General features: G+C 37.9%; 2 protein-coding genes across 12 annotated transcripts in view; one reads left to right on the forward strand and one right to left on the reverse strand.

Moving 5' to 3' along the window:
• PSIP1 (PC4 and SRSF1 interacting protein 1) overlaps positions 1 to 23,156 on the reverse strand; it is a 73,171-nt gene that overhangs the window by 39,054 nt on the left and 10,961 nt on the right. For 6 of the 9 annotated variants that reach the window (XM_082467965.1, XM_082467960.1, XM_082467963.1 and 3 more), the window contains exons 2-4: positions 14,238 to 14,332; positions 12,877 to 12,934; positions 10,282 to 10,534 (exon numbers count right to left, since the gene is read on the reverse strand). The gene's annotated coding sequence lies outside the window, so the exon portion shown is untranslated. Of the gene's footprint in view, positions 1 to 10,281; positions 10,535 to 12,876; positions 12,935 to 14,237; positions 14,337 to 23,156 lie in introns of those variants that run through there. The other 3 variants (XM_082467962.1, XM_082467964.1, XM_082467961.1) reach the window with 3 other exon arrangements.
• CCDC171 (coiled-coil domain containing 171) overlaps positions 18,951 to 23,156 on the forward strand; it is a 378,190-nt gene continuing 373,984 nt past the window's right edge. For all 3 annotated transcript variants that reach the window (XM_082467922.1, XM_082467938.1, XM_082467923.1), the window contains exon 1: positions 18,951 to 22,716. The gene's annotated coding sequence lies outside the window, so the exon portion shown is untranslated. The remainder of the gene's footprint in view (positions 22,717 to 23,156) is intronic.

The following is a 23,156-nucleotide window of genomic DNA, read 5'->3' on the forward strand; positions in this document are numbered from 1 at the left end:
CAAAGTAGATGACAGTAGAAAGAGGCTGGAGATTACTGTTGTACTCTTAAGTGACTGGTTTCTGGATGAGACTGTTGACTATGAAAAGGGGAAGGAAGGGCACAGCTAAGTACACAAAGGAATAATTGTCAGTTAGTCATAAATAGTGCACAGGAAAAAGTGGAGAAAGATGTATTGAAGAAAATTCCAAGCACTGAGTAGGAGAGACTAAGGCATCATCCAGCAACCATTTCTTGTGTACCTCCTTTGTTCTAAACCCAGTAAGGCTTTGCAACTCCAAGTGTGGTCCAGGGGCTTCACCTGGGAGCTTGTTAGAAGAAACGCAGCCCCTTCCCAGACCTGCTAAATCAGAATCTGCATTTTAACAAGATCCCCAGATGATTCTTATGCATATTCAAGTTTGAGAAACTACTGCTGTATGAGATACTACAGACCATAGGAACTCAAAATCAAGTAGGGAAGACAGATATATATTAATAGATAAATTATAATTAATATTAAAAGATAACTTTTTATTAGTGCTTAATGATGGTACCAACAAGTAAAATTATTGGGAGTGGGGAGGTCCTCAGAAAAGGAATGGAAATAGAGGGAAAATGAAAAAGCATTGATGTTTTAGTGTTAGTATTTTAAAAGAAAGAAAGAAAGAAAGTACAAACTTAGCTCTTGCTATCTTTAAGTTTTGGCAGTTTCTATTTTTGATAGTCTGTAGACAATGGGCGATACCCTTTAAACAATAAGTCAAAGCAAAACAGGTGGTAGTTTAAGCCTCTAGAGAACAAAAGCCCAGGATCCCTGGGAGCAGCAGTTGCAGAGCGGAGGGGGAGGGGAGGGGAGAGGGAGGCGCGAGTGTTGGGCTCATCAGAGCCCCTTGGAGAGCTTTTCAGAACTACTGTGAGCTTGTGCTCTTCTCCAGCCAAGCTCCATGCACCCCTCCCCCACAGTCAGCCTTCTTAGTGGGGATGCCAGGAAAAGTATAGCAAGATAGAGATTAGAGGAGCAATGAAGGGAGTTGTAAGGAGAAAATACAATTTCCAAAACAACGGAAGCAAGGGGGAGGGGGAAAGGAGATCTAAGTGAATTGAGGGAGGAGCTTGACTTACAGTCTCTCATTTAATCCAGGTGTTACTATCCCCATTTTACAAATGAGAAAACAGGCTCACAGAATTTGAGCAACTTGCCCCAAATCATAACATCTACTCAAGTGGCCAAGGCAACGGTCCCCCCAGTCTGTTCTCAAGTCACCGCCTTTGTGTGATCCCACACCGCCTCTAGGTGGAGCAGGGGGCCAGCAGCACTGTGTAATTAGAAAAAGATGCTGGAAGTAAAAGCAGCCCAGCACTCTTCCACCTTCTGTCTTTGCACTTGAAAGTATTCCCAGCTTCGAATTTCCTGACAGCCTCCCTCTGCCCCACCCCATTCGCAGCTTGTCCCTACCACCAGACCATTCTGTTTAACTCCTTGTAGTCCTAGAGGGCTCAACCCAAAAATCTCCTCCCGAAAGACTTCTGACCTCATCTCACTGTGACGTAATTTCTTAATTTCAATCTTTCTGACTAGTCTTTAAACTACGTAGAAGAAGGGACTATCTTAGTGATCAGTGCCTGGCATTCGCAGGCACTCGATAAAATTTGTCTCAATAAATATTTGTTAAATAAGTGAGAGGAAGGGGCAGGTGAAAAACTCTGACAGGGTCTCCCTTATCCTTTAAGCTGAGAAAGCAGATACGAAGACACTTGAGGGTACTTAATTTGTTTTGACTTTGTGAATTTTTCATGTGCTTAAAGGCTAACCCTTTAAAAGCACTGACATTTCTCATTGACTACAAATACATTCATTCTAACCATTTTAATGGAAATCATTCTAAGTAAGAGTTGATACTTATCCCCCAAATTTAGCAATGAGAATCCCTTCCTTCACATCTTTTACATATAATGTGCATAATTCCCCACACTAATACACAGTATTAGTAACACAACTTAAACTTATTGGTATGAGCAGCAATTACTGAACTGTTGGGTTTTTTTTTTAACATCTTTATTGGAGTATAATTGCTTTACAATGTTGTGTTAGTTTCTGCTGTATAACAAAGTGAATCAGCTATATGTATACATATATCCCCATATCCCCTCCCTCTTGCGTCTCCCTCCCACCCTCCCTGTCCCACCCCTCTAGGTGGTCACAAAGCACTGAGCTGATCACCCCGTGTGATGCAGCTGCTTCCCACTAGCTATCTATTTTACATTTGGTAGTGTATATATGTCCACGCTACTCTCTCACTTTGTCCCAGCTTACACTTCCCCCTGCCCATATCCTCAAGTTCATCCTCTACATCTGCGTCTGTATTCCTGTCCTGCCCCTAGGTTCGTCAGAGCCATTTTTTCTTTTCTTTTTTTTAGATTCCATGTATATGTGTTAGCATACGGTATTTGTTTTTCTCTTTCTGACTTACTTCACTCTGTATGACAGACTCTAGGTCTATCCACCTCACTACAAATAACTCAATTTTGTTTCTTTTTATGGCTGAGTAATATTCCATTGTATATATGTGCCACATCTTTATCCATTCATCTGTCGATGGACACTTAGGTTGCTTCCATGTCCTGGCTATTGTAAATAGTGCAATGAACATTGTGGTACATGACTCTTTTTGAATTGTGGTTTTCTCAGGGTATATGCCCAGAAGTGGGATTGCTGGGTCATATGGTATGAACTGTTTCCTTACATGTGATACTTTAAGCCTTGTGGTGGGGAAGTTAGCAAGAATATGGGGAAGACAAAGAACATTAATCAAAGAGCTAGTTCAGTTAGAGATGTCATAAATCTGGTCTAAGCCTAGCTTTCTCTGGAAGTCAAAAGTACTTGGAACTTTGGTCCTTAAGAGGGGCAAAACTAAGATGTACTAGTTTGTGAGGTAGCAACTAGATTTATCAATGAGGAGAGTCATTCTCAGACACAAGGGATAAGAGAAGCATCAATGAGTCTGGATGGTGATTAGAAAAGCTGGAAAGAATTTTGTCATCTCATTCCATTATATACATGGAATCATACAGTACATAACCTTTTCAGATGGGCTTTTTCCACTCATCTTAATGTTTTTGAAATCCATCCAAAACATTGTTCCATGTATCAGTGGTGCATTGCTTTTTATATCTGAGTAGATTCCATGGTATAGATGTACACAGTTTTTTTTAGACATTCACCTATTAAAAGATATTTTAGTTGTTTCCAGATAGTTGCCATTACAAATAAAACTGTTATGAACATGCGTGTGTAGTTTTTACGTAGGTATAAGTTTTAATTCCTCTGGGATACATGCCCAGGAGTGCAATTACTGGGTCATAGGTAGTTGCATACTTAGTTTTTTTGGTTTTTAAAAATATTTATTTATTTATTTATGTTATTTATTTGGCTGCACCAGGTCTTAGTTGCGGCACGTGGGATCTTTAGTTGCGGCATGCAGGATCTAGTTCCCTGACCAGGGATAGAACGGGGACCCCCTGCATTGGGAGCACGGAGTCTTAACCACTGGACCACCAGGGAAGTCTCTATACTTAGTTTTTTAAGAAACTGTTTTCCAGGGTGGCTATATCATTTTATATTCCCACCAATAATGAATGTATAAGAGATCTAGTTTTTTCACACCTTTACCACCATTTGGAATTGTCACTATTTTTTCTTTTCACTGTTCTAATAGGTCAATGGTCTTAATTTCCACTTCTCTAATAATTAGTGATATTAAGCATCTTTTCATGTGCTTATTTACCATCTGTGTTATCTCTTTGGTGAAATGTCTCTTCATGTCCTTTGCCCATTTTCTAAGTGGATTGTTTTTTCACTGTTGAATTTCGAGCATTCTTTATATATTCCAGATAAGAATCCTTTGTCAGATGTGATTTGCAAATATTTTCTTCCAGTCAATAGCTTGTCTTTTCAACTTTACCAGATCTTTCACCAACTAAAAGTTGTTAATTTTGATTTATCAATTTTTTATTTATCAATTTTTTTTCTTTTGTGGATGATGCTTTTGTTGTCATGTCTTTACCAAGCCTTAGGTTCCCAAGATTTTTCTCCTGTGTTTTCTTGTAAAAGTTTTATAAGTTAACATCTTATATTTAAATCTATGATCCATTTGCGTTAATTTTTGGGTAAGGTTTGAGGCTTTTCTTTTCTTTTCTTTTTTTTTGTCTATGGATATCCAAATCTTCCAGCACCTTTGCTGAAACTATCCTTGTTTCATTGAATTGCCTTTTTACCTCTGTTGAAAATCACTTTGCCATACTAGTGTGGGCTTATTTCTCTATTTTGTTTAACTGATCATCGTGTCTTTCTGTCTGAGCCACAATCTTGATTACTGAAATACTAACACACTGTCTTGATTACTGATGCTCTATAATAAATCATACAATCAGGTAGAATGATTCCTTCTACTTTATTCTTGTTTCTTAAGTTTTTTTTTTCTGGCGATTCTGGTTTCTTGCTTTTCCATAAGAATTTTAGAATAAGCTTGTCTATATCTATTTAAAAATCTTCCTGGTATTTGATAGGAATTATGTTAAATTTATACATCAATTTGGGGAGATTTGATATCTTCAGTAAGTTGGGTCTTCTAATCCATGAACACAGTATGTCTCTCCACTAATTTAGATCATCTTTAATTTTTTCATTAGCATTTTTCATTTTCAGCCTACAAACCCCATATATGGTTTGTTAGATTTACAGTTAAGTATTTAATTTTTTGGAGCTATTGTAATTTTAATTTCATTGTTCATGTGTTCATTGCCAGTACGTAGAATTGATTTTTGTATGTTTATCCTATATTTTGAGACCTTCCTGAACTCACTTATTAGTTTTAGGAAAAAAAAATTGTGATAGATTTTGATGGATTTTCTACATAAACAATTACGTTACCTGTAAATAGGGGCAAAGAATACACTTCATATGATTTCAGTTCTTTTACATTTTTTGAGGATTGTTTTATGGTACAGGATATGGTCTAACTTGTATATGTTCCAAGGGTGCTTGAAAAGACTGTATATTCTGCTTTTGTTAGGTAGAATATTCAATAAATGTCCATTATATCCTGCTGGTTGATGGTATTGTTGAGTTCTTGTATATACTTCATTATTTTCTGTCTAGTTGTCCTAACAGTTGTTGAGAGAGAAATGAAGTCTCCAATGATAGTTGTGGCTTTCTTTCTTTCTTTTTCATTTCTATCAGTTTCTGTTTCATATATTTTATAGCTCTGTTGTTTGGTGACTATACATTTAGCATTGCTATGTTTTCTTGATTGATGGACCCTTTTATTATTACTTTTTAAAATATTAATTTAATTAATTAATTTATTTGGATGTACTGGGTCCTAGTTGCGGCCGGCGGGCTCCTTAGTTGCAGCATGCATGTGGGATCTAGTTCCCTGACCAGGGATCAAACCCAGGCCCCCTGCATTGGGAGCGTGGAGTCTTAAACACTGTGCCACCAGGGAAGTCCCAGACCCTTTTATTATTGTTTAATGATTCTTCCTGTCTCTGGTATTATTATTATTATTATTTTTGCTTAGAAGTCTACTTTATCTGATATTAATATAGCTATTCCTGCTTTCTTTTAATAAATGTTTTCATGGTATGAATTTTCCAGCCTTTTGCTAACATGTTTTTATATTTGAAGTGTGTTTCTTATAGACAGCAGATAGTTGGGTTATGTTTTTTAATCCATGCTGCCAATCTCTCTTTTAATTACAGTATTTAGATCACTTACATTTAATGTAACTATTGATATGTTAGGGCTTAATTCTGGCATTTTACATATTTTTTATTTTTTGTCCTCTTTGTTTGTTTCCTTTTCTATACCTTCCTGTAGTTTCTTTTAACTTTTTTTTTTTTAAATAAATTTATTTATTTATTTTTGGCTGTGTCGGGTCTTCATTGCTGCGTGTGGGCTTTCTCTAGTTGCGGTGAGCGGGGGCTACTCTTCCTTGCGGTGCGCGGGCGTCTCATTGCGGCGGCTTCTATTGTTTTGGAGCACCCGCTCTAGGTGCGCAGGCTTCAGTAGTTGTGGCACATGGGCTCAGTAGTTGTGGCTCACGGGCTCTAGAGTGCAGGCTCAGTAGTTGTGGCACATGGGCTTAGTTGCTCCATGGCATGTGGGATCTTCCAGGACCAGGGATCGAACCCGTGTCCCCTGCATTGGCAGGCGGATTCGTAACCACTGTGCCACCAGGGAAGTCCCTCTTTTAACTTTTGTTACAATTCCATTTTGATTTACCCATAGTGTTTTTGAGTATATTTCTTTGTATAAATTTTTTAGTTTTTGTTCTAGTTATTACATTATATGTACATAATTTATCACAGACTACTTCTGTTGACATATTACCAGTTTGAGTGAAGTATAGAAAAGTTCCTTTGCTGTCCACCATTTACTATATGATTGTCCCTGTGCCTTTCTCCACACCATTGTCTCCCTAAGAAATGTCCTTCAATAACTCTCTGCTTATTCACCATTTTTCTTCTCTTGAAAGTCCAAACCTTGTTATAGCTCTTAGGTCTCATTTTTACCCTCATCATCTATTCTAAAATCCCATATTTACTACTTTCTGTAGTACTCACTTTTAAATTAACATATTGTCTTAGTTTAAAATGCTTTCAGATTCAGTTGACAGAAACTCTGTTATAGTAGCTTATACAAAAGAAGTTAAGAGATAGACGCTGACACTGCAGCTGGATGATTTTAGGACCAATGTGTCTTCAATTCACTTGACCTTTTCCTTATATTGGCTGGTCTACTTATAAGCAGATGATTGCTCTCTGGGAACCACATCTGAATTTTAGATAGGAAGAAAGGGCATAGGATGAAGGGATAGGCTAACCAGGTCCATCTCTTTTTAGTTAGAAAACAGAAGCTCTCCCAAAAGTCACACCCAGCAGACTTATTTTGTCTCATTGGACAGAATTCTGTTACATATCTACTCCTGGCTGGAAAGTACAAGTGAGAAAGGGGTCGTGAATAGGAATTCAATTAACAAAACAATGATGTCTGGGGTACATATGCATAAGTATCTATGTAATCCATTTGGGTAAATCTTACGTCTCCCTAATTAGTTTGTAAGGTATTTAAGATCAGAGATCTAATCAGAGTTAGTCATTTTGTACTTCATACCAGATGACTGTAAGGGTCCTCCTAATTTCATATATTTCTGCTACAAACAACAAATAGGGTTCTTAAATGGGGGTTTCAAACCAAACATAATTATTTCAGAATTTTTCAGTGAGCTCAGTTTCTTCTGAAATTAATAGCTTCTTCAGTCAGGGAAGTAGAACTACTATGAGATATAGGACAAGAGTTTCTTTTTTCTTTTTCTTTTTTTATAGCAAGTAGAAATTCTTGTGGGAAGAACTGGAGAAGTGAAGGTCCAAGAGGTATACTGGAAGATTAGAGAGACAGTAACCAGCAAGTCAATCTGAGAAACCAAGCAAGTCCAGCTGCCAAAATAGACTTGTATATGGAAGGCTTATGGGGAGATGTATGGGAAGTTGTGCCTCTATTCACCTACCACCTCTGTGGATCATCTCTCAAGCATCTGGTGTTGAGCCTGAGACCAGCGTTGGTCAGTGGGGTCAGGAGTTGGGAAGAAGATCCAGGTGTGGACTGAAGGAAAATGAGGACAAGCTAGACCCTTCTGGTCCTCTATATCTGTCTCTTCCTGCATCTAACCACAATGAACTTCAGAGTAATGGCTGCTGCTTCACTTCCACCTTCCAAATCTATCTCAAATTCTTCTTTTGGCCAACTCTAATGTGGAAACCTCCAGGGAAGGAGATTTTGGGAAATGTAATCTAGCTTAATCAAATCACCACGACTAAGTTAATTTCATAAATGGAAGTTGAATCTTTAATCTCTAGTGCATTAAAATAATTGTATTGGAACTTCCCTGGTGGCACAGTGGTTAAGAATCTGCCTGCCAATGCAGGGGACACGGGTTTGAGCCCTGGTCCAGGAAGATACCACACGCCACAGAGCAACTAAGCCCGTGTGCCACAACTACTGAAGCCTGCGTGCCTAGAGCCCGTGCTCCACAACAAGAGAGGCCACCACAATGAGAAGCCCGCGCACCGCAACGAAGAGTAGCCCCTGCTCGCCACAACTAGAGAAAGCCCGCATGCAGCAATGAAGACCCAGTGCAGCCAAAAATAAATAAGTAAATAAATTTTAAAAAATTGTGTTGCCTGGAGGGCTGGAACTGTATCTGAATTCATTTATTCTGTCCCTTTTGTCCTAACCAATAATTTGATTCTTAAATTATATGTTGTTCCATTGATCTTGCTGTGCAAAAGATAGTTTTCTTCTGCCCTGGTACCTATCTCCTCAAGAGAAAAAGGAGTCCCTTCTTTGGAATTAGGCTGTAAGAGGCTGCCCAGGCAATCTTGTCTCTTAACTTCTACTAGTCTTTTTTTTTTTTTTTTCTCTTTGTTCTTACATTTCTGTTGGCATTCCTCTTCTATTTCTCTATTCTGGGTATAATTCTTGAACTTTCTCTAGTATATCCAGCTCCTCTCCTGCCTTAGCATGTTTATGAACCATTACTTCTAGCTAGTAATTTATCTTTGGGTAATGTAGTTCGCCCATTTTTATTTTAACTAACTAATATATATTCAACTGCAGATATTTATTGAACATCTAAGATATCATCCTAGCCTCCATAGGAGCTCAAAGTACAAAAATATCTATAAAACAAGAGAGGAAGTAAAAAATACCACCATAGAGCAACAAATAAACAACTCTCAGAGTTCAGAGAAGAGAATTGGGTTCTGCCTCCCCATGGGCTCTTTATTTACCTTTTCCAATCAAGAAGCTTTGTATAAGATTTCCAAACCTTCATAATATTGCCCTAGTGTTTATATTACAGATCTGTCTGACTTACGATGGGGTAACGTCCCGATAAACCCATTGTAAGTTGAAAATATCCTGTCAGAGATGCATTTAATACACATAACCTACTGAACATTGTAGCTTAGCCTAGTCTACCTCAAGCATGCTCAGAACACTTACATCAGCCTACAGTTGTGCAAAGTCATCTAACACACAGCCTATTTTATAATAAAGTGTTGAAAGTCTCATGTAATCTACTGAATACCGTAATGAAAATGAAAAATAGACTCATTATATAGTCACAGAATGGTTGTTTACCCTGGTGATCAGAAGCTCGCTACTGCTGCCCAGCATCATGAGAAAATCCAAAGCACATATTACTAGCCCAGGAAAAAAAATCAAAATTCAAAATCTGGGCTTCCCTGGTGGCGCAGTGGTTGAGAATCTGCCTGCCAATGCAGGGGACACAGGTTCGAGCCCTGGGCTGGGAAGATCCCACATGCCGCGGAGCAACTGGGCCCGTGAGCCACAACTACTGAGCCTGAGCGTCTGGAACCTGTGCCCCGCAACAAGAGAGGCCGCGACAGTGAGAGGCCCGCGCACCGCGATGAAGAGTGGCCCCCGCTCGCGGCAACTAGAGAAAGCCCTCGCACAGAAACGAAGACCCAACACAGCCAAAAATAAATAAATAAATAAAATAAATTTATAAAAACAAAAAAAAATTCAAAATCTGAAGTACCGTTTCTATTGAATTTGGATCACTTTCACACCACCATAAAGTCAAAAATTGTAAGTGGAACCATCGTAAGTTGGGGACCATCTGTATAGCTAGAACAGTAAAATTAGTTGTTTCAGTACACAGGATTTAAGCAATGTTAAATAAACAGTGTTGGAAAAAGCTATATAAACATATTCATAAAGGAAGATAATAATTTTAAACTACATAAAGATAGAAGAAACTGGTTGTGAAAATATAAATGCAGAACTTAGAAAGCTAGGCTATAATGTTATTTCTACTAACTCTATTCAGAAATTATTTTCCTTTTTGCAATGTTTCAATGACATGGACGTCTGGGATTCAGAATTATTTAGTTTTGCATGCATTTACTGGAGCTTACTTTTCTCATCATAACATTTGTAGTTTAACAGCATGAGTAAGCAATACACTGGTAGAGGTTTTAGAGCATTTTAACCATATGCAACATCATCACTGTTGAATGCCAGAATAATTTTTTGAGGACTGTGCAGATATATAAAATTTCATCTTTTAAATGCAGTTATACATTTCCTCTTTGTATAAAAATTAAATACCATAAACTACTTAGACTATAGTTATAATTTCACATTAGTATATATGATCGAGAAAGGAAGTATGACCATGCTCATTATAAAGTTCAAGTGTGTATTTATACATACCTAAGGTACAGTTTTCCAAACAGCTGCAAGGCTGAGGAAATGGTCAAAAATGTCGCACAGGAGTGATGCTGAGAAGCTGTCATGTGTTTTCTTCACTGACATTTTAGGTAAAGGGAAAATTAAGACGTAGAATTAGTTGTGAAGGAGGCAAAACTCAGCTTCTCATTCAGTCTAGTCTCTTCAGTCCAGCTTAGATTGGTCAGGCCTCTCAAGTTCAATTCAGTATCTTTTTACTGCTCCTACTTCTTGCCTCCTGGTTAGAGTAGGACAAAAAAAGGGAATGAGATGTACTGAATTTTTATCCTTATCTCCTGTTCTAACTTACTACCAATATAGTGCCATAAATCTTTCAAGGGATTTTTCTTCCTGTTTTGGGTTACCTAACAAAAGCCAGCATAGCTACATTTAGAATAACACTTCTTGGGAAATCCCTGGCTGTCCAGTGGTTAGGACGCTGCGCTTCCATGGCAGGGGGCACGGGTTCAATCCCTGGTTGGGGAAAATCCTGCAAGCCCCACAGCCAAAAAAAACCCCAAAACAAAACAAAACAAAAAAACACTTCTTTTTTTGTGTGTTAACATGTAACATAAAATTTACCACTTTAACCACTTTAAAGTGTACAGTTCAGTGGCATTAAGTAAATTTACATTGCTGTGCAACCATCACCACTCTGTATCTCCAAAACTCTTTCCTCATCCTAAAATGAACACTTCTTGTCCTAACTTACTAGTAGGAGAGTAGGGTTATTGGGGTAGAGAGGAAATTAGAAAAAAGTAGTATATTCTATGTGTTAGTCATGTCCCTGATAGAAAGAGAGTGTGAACAGGAGGATCTTGACCATGGTTCACAGTCTGCCACCAGACATCCTGAAGAGATATGTGTAGAGAACCGCTCAGATAATGCACACTTTTCTTTGCTATGGCATCATGTCTTTGATCCCATAGGTGTAACCCTTGGATCTGTTGCGCTGGGTTGAATCTCAGGTGATCTTACAGTGTTTTTTTAATCCCTATAGCCTTAACTCTCAAACTTGGCCATTCCTTGGGGCTATGAAAACTTTTCTGTACAGTTAAGAAGAGGCTCATGAAGATGAAGCCAAGAAAAAGAGTGATAAGGAAAAGGAACGCGTTCTCTTAAAGGCACAGAGCAATTGGTCTCAGACATCTATCTACACACTTACTGCCTTGTTACTCTTGGGCCCCACTCTGAATTCTCCTTGGTCTTCTAGACAGGATAGATGGTGGGAGGATAAGACTCTAGGCCTTTTTACTATACCAGCTACATTGAAGGGAATAGGATCAAACAACCCAAAGTAATAGGACATTTCAAGGGAAGGAAATTGCAAAGCCGAAAGAAAACTGAAAAGTCCAAAGGGAATGAAGAAATCAAAAAAGTCCTCCCCAAAGATTCTAAAATAATGATAATGATATAATAATAATAATAATTTACTATATGCTTATAAAAAAATCCTATGAGGAAGGTGCAATTTGTCCCCCCATTTTTAATGAAAAATCTAAGGCATGGAGAGGATAAGTAACTGTATTCAACTCATTCATTCCACTAATACTTACCTGTTTGAGGAGAGGTACTAGGGATACAACACTAACCATAATTGATATGGCCATTCTGCCCTCATGGAATTTACAGTCAATTGGAGGAGACAAACAAAAAGGCAAACAGGCAACTGAATAAAATAATTTCAGATTGAATCAAGTGTTATGAAGAAAACATATGAAGAAGAGGGTGAGTCTGGGACTAATTTAGGCAGGGTGATGAGGGATGACCTGTCCTTGGAGATGAGTTTTAAACAGTCCCTTGAAGGAAGAGAAAGAGCTAATCATTCAAAGGATGAAGGAAGAGTTCCAGGCAAGATGAACTGCATATGCAAAGAGCTTGGAATATTCCTAAAACTGAAATAAAACCTATTTGGCTGGAGTGTGAAGAGGGGTGTGGGAATAAGGCATTAGATGACATTGAAAGAGTCTAGATCATGCAGGGCTTGTAGACCACAATAAAGACTTTGGGCTTTACTCTTTCTTTTTTATATATACCGATATATTAACTGCTGTTAGTTCCTGGTAGTGGGGTTACAATTGGTTTTTATATTTTTCTTCTCTTTTTAACGTGTATTTCTGAAGTTTTTAGAACAAACATATATTACTTATATAAAAAACATAAATCTTTTTTCTTTTAAAAATGGATGTGATATTATATATTTTCATTTGTATGAAATGTCAATCAATGGCAAATCTACAGAAACAGAAAAAACATCAGTGGTTTCCTGGAGTTTGGGTGGGAGTGGGAAGGGACTGGAAACAGGCATGAGGGAAACTTCTGGTGATGAAAATGCTGTAAAACTGGATTATGATGATGGTTGCCCAGATCTATAAATTTATAAAAAACAAACAATTGTAATTGTATGCATACAATGGGTAAATTTTCTGGCATGTAAAACAGACCTCGATAAATCTGAAAAAATGGAAGTGAGTACAAACATGGGATGATTTCTAAAACTAGAGACAAAATAAACCACCCACAGAAGGCAAAAGAAAAGTTAAGTTGTTCTGGAACCTGTAAAGGACCTTAAAACCTTACCCAAACTTGTACCCTTTTGCAGAACGACCTATGTCTGGTGCTCCAAGTTGCTCTTAATCTATTAGGAGTTGAAATGAGAGGTAGTAGTGGTATGGGCAAAATATAAGAAAAATACACTATGAATTATGAGATAAAAATAATAAAATAAACTACAACAGAAATAGAAATAATGGCTTTGGATGTGACCATCAAACTTTAGCTTTGTAAGACAATTCTTTACAGTTAAACATTTTTTGCCTGCTTAAAATCTTTTGAACAGCTCCTTCAAAGTTTGTTAACTTTTTGTAGTAAGAATCTCCTTTCTCAAATTAGAATCCCCAAACTTATGTTTCCCAGCCTCTCTGTTCCTGGACTTGTGACCTAAGTTGCACCAGGCACAAGCATTTGCATGAACCTTTGTTTCAGAGTGAGGACACAGGTAGGGTGGAAAGCAGTTGTTTGTCTGGCAGAGGACAGGAGGCAGAATGTTTCCAAGATGGGTGGTGGTGGAAACTTTCTTACCAGGCCAATTTGGTTTTGGAAGGTTTTTTCCCTTGGGGTTTGGGAGCGTTTTCTGTTTACTTATTGCTGTGTGACAAACTACTTAAAAACTTAGGAGCTTCAAACAACAACTGTGTTATTATTTCTCATAATTCTGTGAGTCAGGAATTTGAAAAGGGCACAGAGAGAAAGTTCATATCTATTACATGTGGTGCCTGCAGGAGGCTGGGCCATCCAAGATGTAAGTGAAACTTACACGTCTGGTGCCTCATGTAGGGTAACTCAGATTGCTAGAGGCTGGCTGGAAGAGCTCAACATAGGTCATAGGAAACAGGGGGCCTTGTTTCTCACATTTGGTTGGGTTCCTCAGGTCTTCATTATCTAGTCTTGTGCCCTCAACTCTCCATGTGGTTTCTGCATCTGGTTTCTCCCACAGGGTAGCTGGGCTTCTTATAGACAGAGCATAAGAGCAAATGCTGCTAGGCCTTCCCAAAGCTTAGGCCCAGAACTGGCACAGTGTCACCTCATTGCATTCTTTTGGTTAAAAGAAGTCACAATAAGATACAAGGCCATTCCAGTTTCAAGGGATGGGGTCTCCACAAGTGTTTGACAACCAAGAGGCCTGGTTCATTACAGGCCACCAATGTTAACTATTTACTACACTCAACCTAAAGCCTTCTCCTCCAGTCTTTCAGATTATTCAGTAAACTCTTGCATTAAATATAACAAATACCTTTCTTCTTGGAATATCCAGAGTAAGATTCTGTTGACTGTAACAAAGAACTTTGCCTTACACAATTCTCAATGCAAATATTTTCTCTATGATTAAAGAAAAAAAAAGATCCCAATAACAGTAGCAAGTTTATTTCTCTTCTTCTTACCCCTTCATGTGATTATTCAGATTCCAATATGGTCCCCCCAATTCTTCCACAGTTATTTTTAGGGGCCCTTGTGGTTTTTTCAAGTCAAATTCTTCCTCCCTAAAAGACATCAAGCATAGAAGGTTAAAGTTGAGTTTTATCAACCTTTCAAAGAAAGGTTATTCTTATAGTATTTAAAGATGAGTATGAAAAGATCCCTAATTCATTTTACAAATCCAATATAATGCTAACACTAAAACATATAAAAGATAGCATTAAAATAAGCTTATACTCCAATCTCATTTATGAATATAATTACAAACTTTAAAAAAATGGCAGCTCAAAATAGAGTTGCCATATCATCCAGCAATCCCACTCCTGGGCATATATCCAGGCAAAACTATAATTCAAAAAGATACATACACCTCTATGTTCATAACAGTACTATTCACAATAGCCAAGACATGGAAATAACCTAAATGTCCATCCACAGATGAATGGATAAAGAAGATGTGTACATATATACAACGGAATATTACTCAGCCACAAAAAAGAATGAAATAATGCCATTTGCAGCTACATGGATGGACCTAGAGATTACCACACTAAGTGAAGTAAGTCAGAACAAGAAAGACAAATACCATATGATATCACTTATATGTGGGATCTCAAATATAACACAAATGAACTTCCCTACAAAACAGAAACAGACTCACAGACATAGAGAACAGACTTGTGGTTGCCAAGGGGGAGGAGAAGTGGGGGAGGGATAGACTGGGAGTTTGGGACTAGCAGATGCAAACTATTATATATAGACTAGATAAACAACAAGGTCCTATTGTATAGCATAAGAACTATATTCAATATCCTGTAATAAACCATAATGGAAAAGAATATGGAAAAGAATAACTGAATCACTTTGCTGTACACCAGAAACTAACACAGCATTGTAAATCAACTACACTTCAATTTAAGAAAAAATGGCAACTCAAGTCCAACAGTTATTACAAATACAATAAATACAAACTTGAACGTGATGATCAAGTAGTTTCAGGATTGCAAAGATGACTCAGTGTTAGACAATATATTTTTTAAAATAAATTTATTTATTTATTTATTTATTTTTGGCTGCGTTGGGTCTTTGTTGCTGCATGCGGGCTCTCTCTAGTTGTGGTGAGTGGGAGCTACTCTTCATTATGGTGAGCAGACTTCTCATTGCAGTGGCTTCTATTGTTGCAGAGCATGGGCTCTAGGCACGCAGGCTTCAGTAGTTGTGGCACGTGGGCTCAATAGCTGTGGCTCGTAGGCTTCAGTAGTTGTGGCACGCAGGCTCTAGAGCGCAGGCTCAGTAGTTGTGGTGCACGGGCTTAGTTACTCCGCAGCATGTGGGATCTTCCTGGAGCAGGGATCGAGCCCATGTCCCCTGCATTGGCAGGCGGATTCTTAACCACTGCGCCACCAAGGAAGTCCCTAGACAATATTTAAATAACTTATATTAATAGGGAAAAGTGGAAAAAATGATTATGTGGTAGGATATTATACTTGAAGTTTTGACTGAGATACTGAGCAATGATGGAATAATTTCAAAGTGAGTCATGAGACAGACCAATCTTCAGATTTTCAAACGAATGATAACTCATCTTGGATCCCATTCCCACTCTAAGAACATTAAAAAGGACCAGATATGTGGGGTGGGGGGGATTCAAGAACAATTCTGAAGAGATTTTTTTAGAGAAAATTTATGGTATATTTTGTGTCTCAAACGCCCCAAGCAGCAGAGGTAGAAGGTTCCTCCCGATTCCCAAGTCAGGGGCTTTAATACGATCTCTTAGAGAATGAACATACCTCCTTCTGGTGGGGGAACAGAGAAGGTGGGGCAGACTGGAGCCTTGTTAACTCCTGACCAAGAAGACTCACGCAAAGAGCAACGAGACTCCAAAAGAGAAACCATGTGGAATACTGTTGGAAACCCAGGAGCTGAGTGGAGAGTGGCAGACCATTCTGTTGCCCATGTCATGGGAGTTGTAGATGGAGGATACCAGCAAGGAGCCTCAGAAGTGTTCACAAAAGTCTCAATGCAGAAAAAGATAGCTTTAAACATTTGATGGTCCCTTTGATCCAGCAATTCCAATCATAGGTATGTGCCTAACAAAATTATAGACATATGGATATCAAAGACACGTACAAGATGTTTATAGCAGAATTATTTGTGTTAGCCCAGACTGAAGGCTTCCCAAGTGTAGAATGGACAACTAAATGTGGTATATTCAGACAATGGAATATTATCCAGTAGTAAGTGAAAGAATGACTTACTGAATCATTCAATGATATGAATGAATCTCACAGATGTTGAGTGAAAGAAACGAGATACAAAATATTACATTCTCTATAATTCCATTTACAGAGAAGTCAAAAAAATAGGCAAAACTAACCCATATTAATAGAGGTCAGCATAGTGGTTGAATTTAGAGTAAGCATGGTGGCTAAAAGGTGGTACAAGGGAGAATTCTGGAGTCCGGCAATAGCCTGTTTCTTGATTTGGGTCCTAGTTATATGGATAATCTCATTTTGCAAAATTTCATTGAGCTGTGTCATGTATGCTCCTCTCTATATGTTTGTGATATTTTATTTTAAAATTTACTCACAAGCAAATTTTCTAGGCTCAGAGAGTATGAGGTCATCTTACAATAGTAGAAGTTAAGTATAAGTTGTCTGTTTCCCTTTCACTTCCTCCTCCAAGGGAGTGAGTGGAAAAGAGAGAAGAGATTGACTATATTTCCTTCCATAAAAACAGGCATCCCAGCTGAAACCAGGTCCACCTAAAAGTGTGTGGGTGGAGAAATCTTACCTTTGAATGCAGATTGAAGTGTTAATATATTTCGATTCATATATTGGACAAGACATTCTAATTAGTGAATTAAAAATACATTTTGCCTCCTACAATGATGTCTGGACTTCCAATCACCTAAGAGTAATCAGGATAGTCAAACTTGGGAATTCTCTGGCAGTCATTGTGCACTTTCACTGCTGAGGGCCCGGGTTCAATCCCTGGTCCGGGAACTAAGATCCTGCAAGCTGCGCTGCAGCCAAAAAAAAAAAAATAGTCAAACTTGAGTTTCATCCAAGGGGGAGCAATAAACCTTGCCCCTTGAATATATGTTAAAGGGACCATGGGAAACAACGTATAGGTGCATTTTGATTACATCCCACTGGTTTTCTTGTTCAATATACCACTTAATAGTGGTCACTACAGATGCAAAAATAGGCTTTTGGTTAAAAAAAAAGGAAATTAGTGAGAGAAAGATACTTTCTTAATATAAAAACAACTTCTAATCTAATTAGTCAGAATTATATTTAAAGGGATTAAATGTGAGAATTATTTCACATTAGTGGCCTGATTTATTCAAATTGTCCTGAGAATTCTATCCACTGCAGTAAGCTAGGTAACAGAAGTAAGTTATAACTACCAAGACTGAAGAGAAAAAATTGTCACTATTTGGAGACACTATAACTATTACCAAAATATTCCAAGAAAATGTACTAAATGGATGTTAGAATTAATTCTGAACTGTCTTAACTGTCTTTAAGAGGAATATATTAAAAATTAGTAGTTTTTAAAAATATCCTGGTAATTATATAAAGGTGAAAATAGACAAAACTAACCTGTCTTGATAGAGGTCAGAATAGTAGTTGAGTTTGGAGTAACAGTAGTAACTGAGATGTGGTCCAGTTAGAGAATGTACTGGAGGGAAAACCCCCAAAGCAAAAAACTAATCCAAACAAAAACAAACCTTTCACATACAGATGGCCAAGGGGCACATGAAAGGATGCTCAACATCACTAATTATTAGAGAAATGCAAATCAAAACTACAATGAGGTATCACCTCACACAGGTCAGAATGGCCATGATCAAAAAAATCTACAAACAATAAATGCTGGAGAGGGTGTGGAGAAAAGGGAACCCTCCTGCACTGTTGGTGGGAATGTAAATCGATACAGCCACTGTGGAGAACAGTATGGAGGTTCCTTAAAAAACTAAAAATAGAACTACCATATGACCCAGCAATCCCACTATTGGGCATATACCCTGAGAAAACAATAACTCAAAAGGACACATGTACCCCAGTGTTCATTGCAGCACTATTTACAATTCCAGGACATGGAAACAACCTAAGTGTTCAATAACAGATGACTGGGTAAAGAAGATGTGGTACATATATACAATGGAATATTACTCAGCCATAAAAAGGAAGGAAATTGGGTCATTTGTAGAGATGTGAATGGACCTAGAGTCTGTCATACAGAGTGAAATAAGCCAGAAAGAGAAAAACAATTATCGTATATTAATGCATACATGTGGAATCTAGAAAAATGGTACAGATGAACCTATTTCCAGGGCAGGAATAGAGACACAGATGTAGAGAATGGACTTGTGGATACGGAGGGGGAAGGAGAGGGTGGGACAAATTGGGAGATTAGGATTGACATATAAACACTACCATGTGTAAAACAGATAGCTAGCGGGAACATGCTGTAAAGTACAGGAAGCTCAGCTTGGTGTTCTGTGACGACCTAGATGGGTGGGATGGGGGGGTGGGAGGGAGATCCAACAGGTAGGGGATATAGGTATACATATAGCTGATTCACTTCATTGTACAGCAGAGACTAACACAACATTGTAAAGCAATTATACTCCAATAAAAAACAAGCAAACAAACAAAAACAAACCTTTAAAACCTAGTAATAGGGATTTCCCTGGTGGTCCAGTGGGTAAGACTCCATGCTCCCAATGCAGGGGGCCTGGGTTCGATCCCTGGTCGGGGAACTAGATCCCGCATGCCTCAACTAAGAGTCTGCATGCCACAACTAAAAAAAGGATCCTGCATCCTGCAACTAAACATCCCACATGCCACAACAAGATCCAGCGTGCAGCAACTAGGACCCGGCACAGCCAAAATAAAAAAATAAATAAATATATATTTTTAAAAAGCCTAGTAATAAATTTAACACAAATTTATAAGATTCATGGGGCAAAACTGTATATGGTTTACTGAAGGATATAAAAGAAAATCTAGAATAAATGGAGAGATATATTCTTGGATGGGAGGATTCAATACCATAAAAATGTCAATAATCTAAACATTTCTAGTAATTCTTTGATAAACTGATTGTAAAGTTCACCTGAATGGTTGCCCATGTCATTTAAAGAAAAGGCCCTATACAAACTATTTCCCTCCCATTAGCTTTTATTCCGCATATCCAATCTCTCTGCCATTTGCTCTCTCTTCTCTAGCCATACTGGCCTCCTTGTTACTTCTTCAACATGCCAGGCAAGTTCCTGCCTCACACCCTTTGCAATTGCGAGTCCCTCTTTCTGGAATGCTCTTTCTCTAAATAACTGCATGCTTACTCCCTCAACGCCTACAGGTCTTTGCTCAAATGTTATCCACTTAGGGAGGCCTTCCCTGATTACCTGATCTAAAATTAGAACACCCGACCTACCCGCCACCACCCACATGCATTTCCTCCCCCACTTCTTTGCTAATTTTTTCACAGCACTTATCCTCATCTGGCATGCTATATATTTTTTACTTACTTGTTCATTGCTTTTATCAACTGTTGACCCCTTCTAACAGAAAACACACACATGTACACAGAAAACACATTGATCAAAAAAGCTAAATTTATTTTACTTTTGCTTAAGGGAAAGCATCACCATGACAGGGTCAAAGGGGTGCCTCAAAATGAGGAAATTAGGGAGAGGCATTTATAGAGATTTAGGACCTGGGCTGGGTGATTTAAAGGCAGGTCTTGCAAGCTGGGGAACTGGTTGAGGATGAGCAGAGTTTATGATATAATAGCTTTGGATCAGTGGACCCAGTGAAGCAAGAATTTTGAAGCAAGTCTTGATGAGCTAGCAGTTTTGATAAACAAACTAGTTAGTTCACGTTATATTCCCCAACCAGAAGCCAATATTTTTGCTTTGTTATTATTTAACACAGGGACTTGAGAATTATGTTGGTTTAAATTCCCAGTCCCCTCTTTTATCATTCTCTAGGCTAATGTGGAGGAGTATTATCATTTGGGGACATAATCAAACCAGATCTACACCATGTTTGATACGCGGTGGTTGAGTATAATTTCTGATATTAGTTGTTCCAACTTCTACAAGTGTCAACTTTTCTTGTTTTGTTTTGTTTGTTTGTTTGTTTTTGGTAGAAGATCATCAGTAGGCAGAGTGACTGCTCAACTGCTTTAAGATTCTTGAGTTTTGCATTTGAGCAGGGTGACCCAAACAAATGCTAACTTAATTTGGATAAAGATTAAATTAATAGAATAGTTTCCATTTCAAATATGAAGAGCTCTCAGAACGAACCAGAGATTTGGGTATTAGCCAGATTATTTAGTCTCATGATATCTGTTTTTTCCAGATCTTTTTAGTAATATTAAAGATCCCAGAGAAATCTGCAGAAATCTAAGTACAACATTATTTCCCTTAGCACATGCTCTCCTTCAAGAAGCCAATACATCTAATGACTGTTTTGGACCATTGTTTGTCCAACCTCATGAAATTTTAGGTGAGGAGTTCCATAGTCTTAGACATCTTATCTAGTTTTACTATTATCTGAACCATAAGCATGTAGGATTACTCCTACTTTTCAGGCCTCTTGGAAAGCATAAAATGAAAAGCCTTGGGTATAGAAGGCAGTCCCCCAAATCTTCAGTTTTTAAAGTTTTTGAACTCAAATCAAATCCAAGTTTTCCTTTGTTGAATAAATTGTTTAAAGATCTTTTTTTTTTCTGTGAAGGGAATTTTGTGGGCTAAAATGAAACCTGGGTGATATTGGAATCTATCTTGAAAGCAGGCATCAATTAACCAAGATAACTTATCTCTATTCAATCTGCTAGTAGCAGTCAGTTTTTGTGCCACAAATTTAATACCAGTAGCAAGAAGACAACCAATGGTATATTTTTTGTGATAATATCTATATGGAGTTGTCAAATGGTATGGTAATGTTTTTCAACATTATATAAGTATTGTTGGTGTCAGGAAATATTTGTAATAAAGAGATCATTAGTTGGTTCAAGGGAAAGAGCTTGGGGTTAAGTGCACTAGTGTTCTTTTCTTATAAGATCAATAAAAGTGATATAGTCTTTGAATATGCTCCATCTGTTTTTAAACCCTTTCCAAGCTCTATTTCTATTGGTTACAAAGGCTAGCTCCTACAAAAGTTTCCTATAATAAGTTTGTCAAGCTGAAAATTCTGAGAATAGAGTCCTCCATAAAACTGCTCTCACTTCAGATACTAGCCATAATTGTGGGGGTCCCCAGGGTGACCCTCACTTTTGACCAGTTGCCTGCAAATTCAGGGTTTCCCATGACCACCCTCAGGTTTGATAACTCACTAAAAAGACTCACAGAATTTAGTAAAAGTGCTACACTTATGGTTACAGTTTTATTATAGCAAAAGGCTACAAATTAGAACCAGCCAAAATAAGAGATACATAGGATGAAGTCAGGGAGAGTTTCAAACATGAAGTTCATATCATCCTCAGGGATGTGTTACCTTTCCAGCATCAAAGTGTGAAAATACTCAGTGAGTATTGCCAACCAGGGAAGCTCACCTGAGCTTTAGTGTCCAGAGTTTTTATTGAAGTTTCATTACTTAGGCACGATTGATTTAATCATTATGCATCTGGTTGAACTTAAACTTCAGGCTCTCTTTCTTCCCCAGAGGTCACGCTGATATCACATGGCTCACATTCCCAACCCTCTAATCACATGGTTTGTCTTTCTGGTCTGGCCCCCATCTGAGTCACCTCATTAGCATAAACTGTCTGGTTTGGTCTGAGGAATCCACCACGAATAACAAAGACTCCCCTATCACCCAGTAAGTTTTAAGGGTTTAGAGATTATCTCCTAAAAACTAGGGACAAAGGCCAGTCAAATGATTTATTACACAGTCCCCAAGTATTTTTTCTTTAGAGGGGGAACATGATAGGGCATTTCTGGTTGTCTGACCTGCTGTGTTACTCTGAAAAAAAGTCAGTTAGTGGTTGAATCCAGTTACCCAGGAAATCAACTGATTTATTATAGGGAACTAATATAAAAGGAAAATGAATGTCACCCCAAGGAAAGAGAATATAAACTCAAGAGTTTATTTGATTTTGTGTTTTAGCCAAATCACAACAAAATTGTAGCCAAGCATTAGACTTTTACCAAGGAGTGACTAGGGATGCAAAAAGCATTGTTAAGTTTAAAGATCTTGTAAATATCATAGTTAATAATCCAAAACCTTAAGGCAACCAAGAGGAAAGAAAATAGCTTGGCAAATAAAGTGCAAAATCATGCTTATTGACACATGGCAGTCTACAACTCCATGTGACTTTAGAGCTTATTTCACAAGTCTTGGTTGGAAACTATCTACTTCATGCAGTCATCTTCTTGATCTGAGAGTCCTAGGTGGACGTTGTCTCCTCCTGATCTTGTCATTTTGGGTCAGTACAGTTTTCCAGTAATTTAAATGACTTAAATCTCTCTGCTTAAAAGAAGTGGTACTAAGGATCAACATTCTAGAGTTTTGCTGTAGTGTCTGTTTTTTACAGTGACTGAAGCATATTATGAAAAGAAAGGAGACTCCAAGGCTTTTTGATTTGTATCACAAAGTATATTTTCATGGTCCCTGATTGACAGAGACATTGGAACTTAATAGCCTAGAAATAAAAACTTTTTGGAGATGTTTATTGTACCAGTCTTTGGACATGATCAAAAGTATATTTCTAAGATATGTCAGTCAGGGACCAGACAAGAGACAGAAACTACATCCGTTTTTTGAACAGGGAAAATTTAATAAAAATAATTATTAACTAATAGGAGATAGGGATAAAAGAAGACTCTAAGGGATCTAGAATAGCAGGTGCAAAAAAGCAGCTCCTAC

This window comes from Balaenoptera physalus, assembly GCF_965194825.1.
Source record: "Balaenoptera physalus genome assembly, chromosome: 7".
NCBI classification, from domain to species: Eukaryota; Metazoa; Chordata; class Mammalia; order Artiodactyla; family Balaenopteridae; genus Balaenoptera; species Balaenoptera physalus.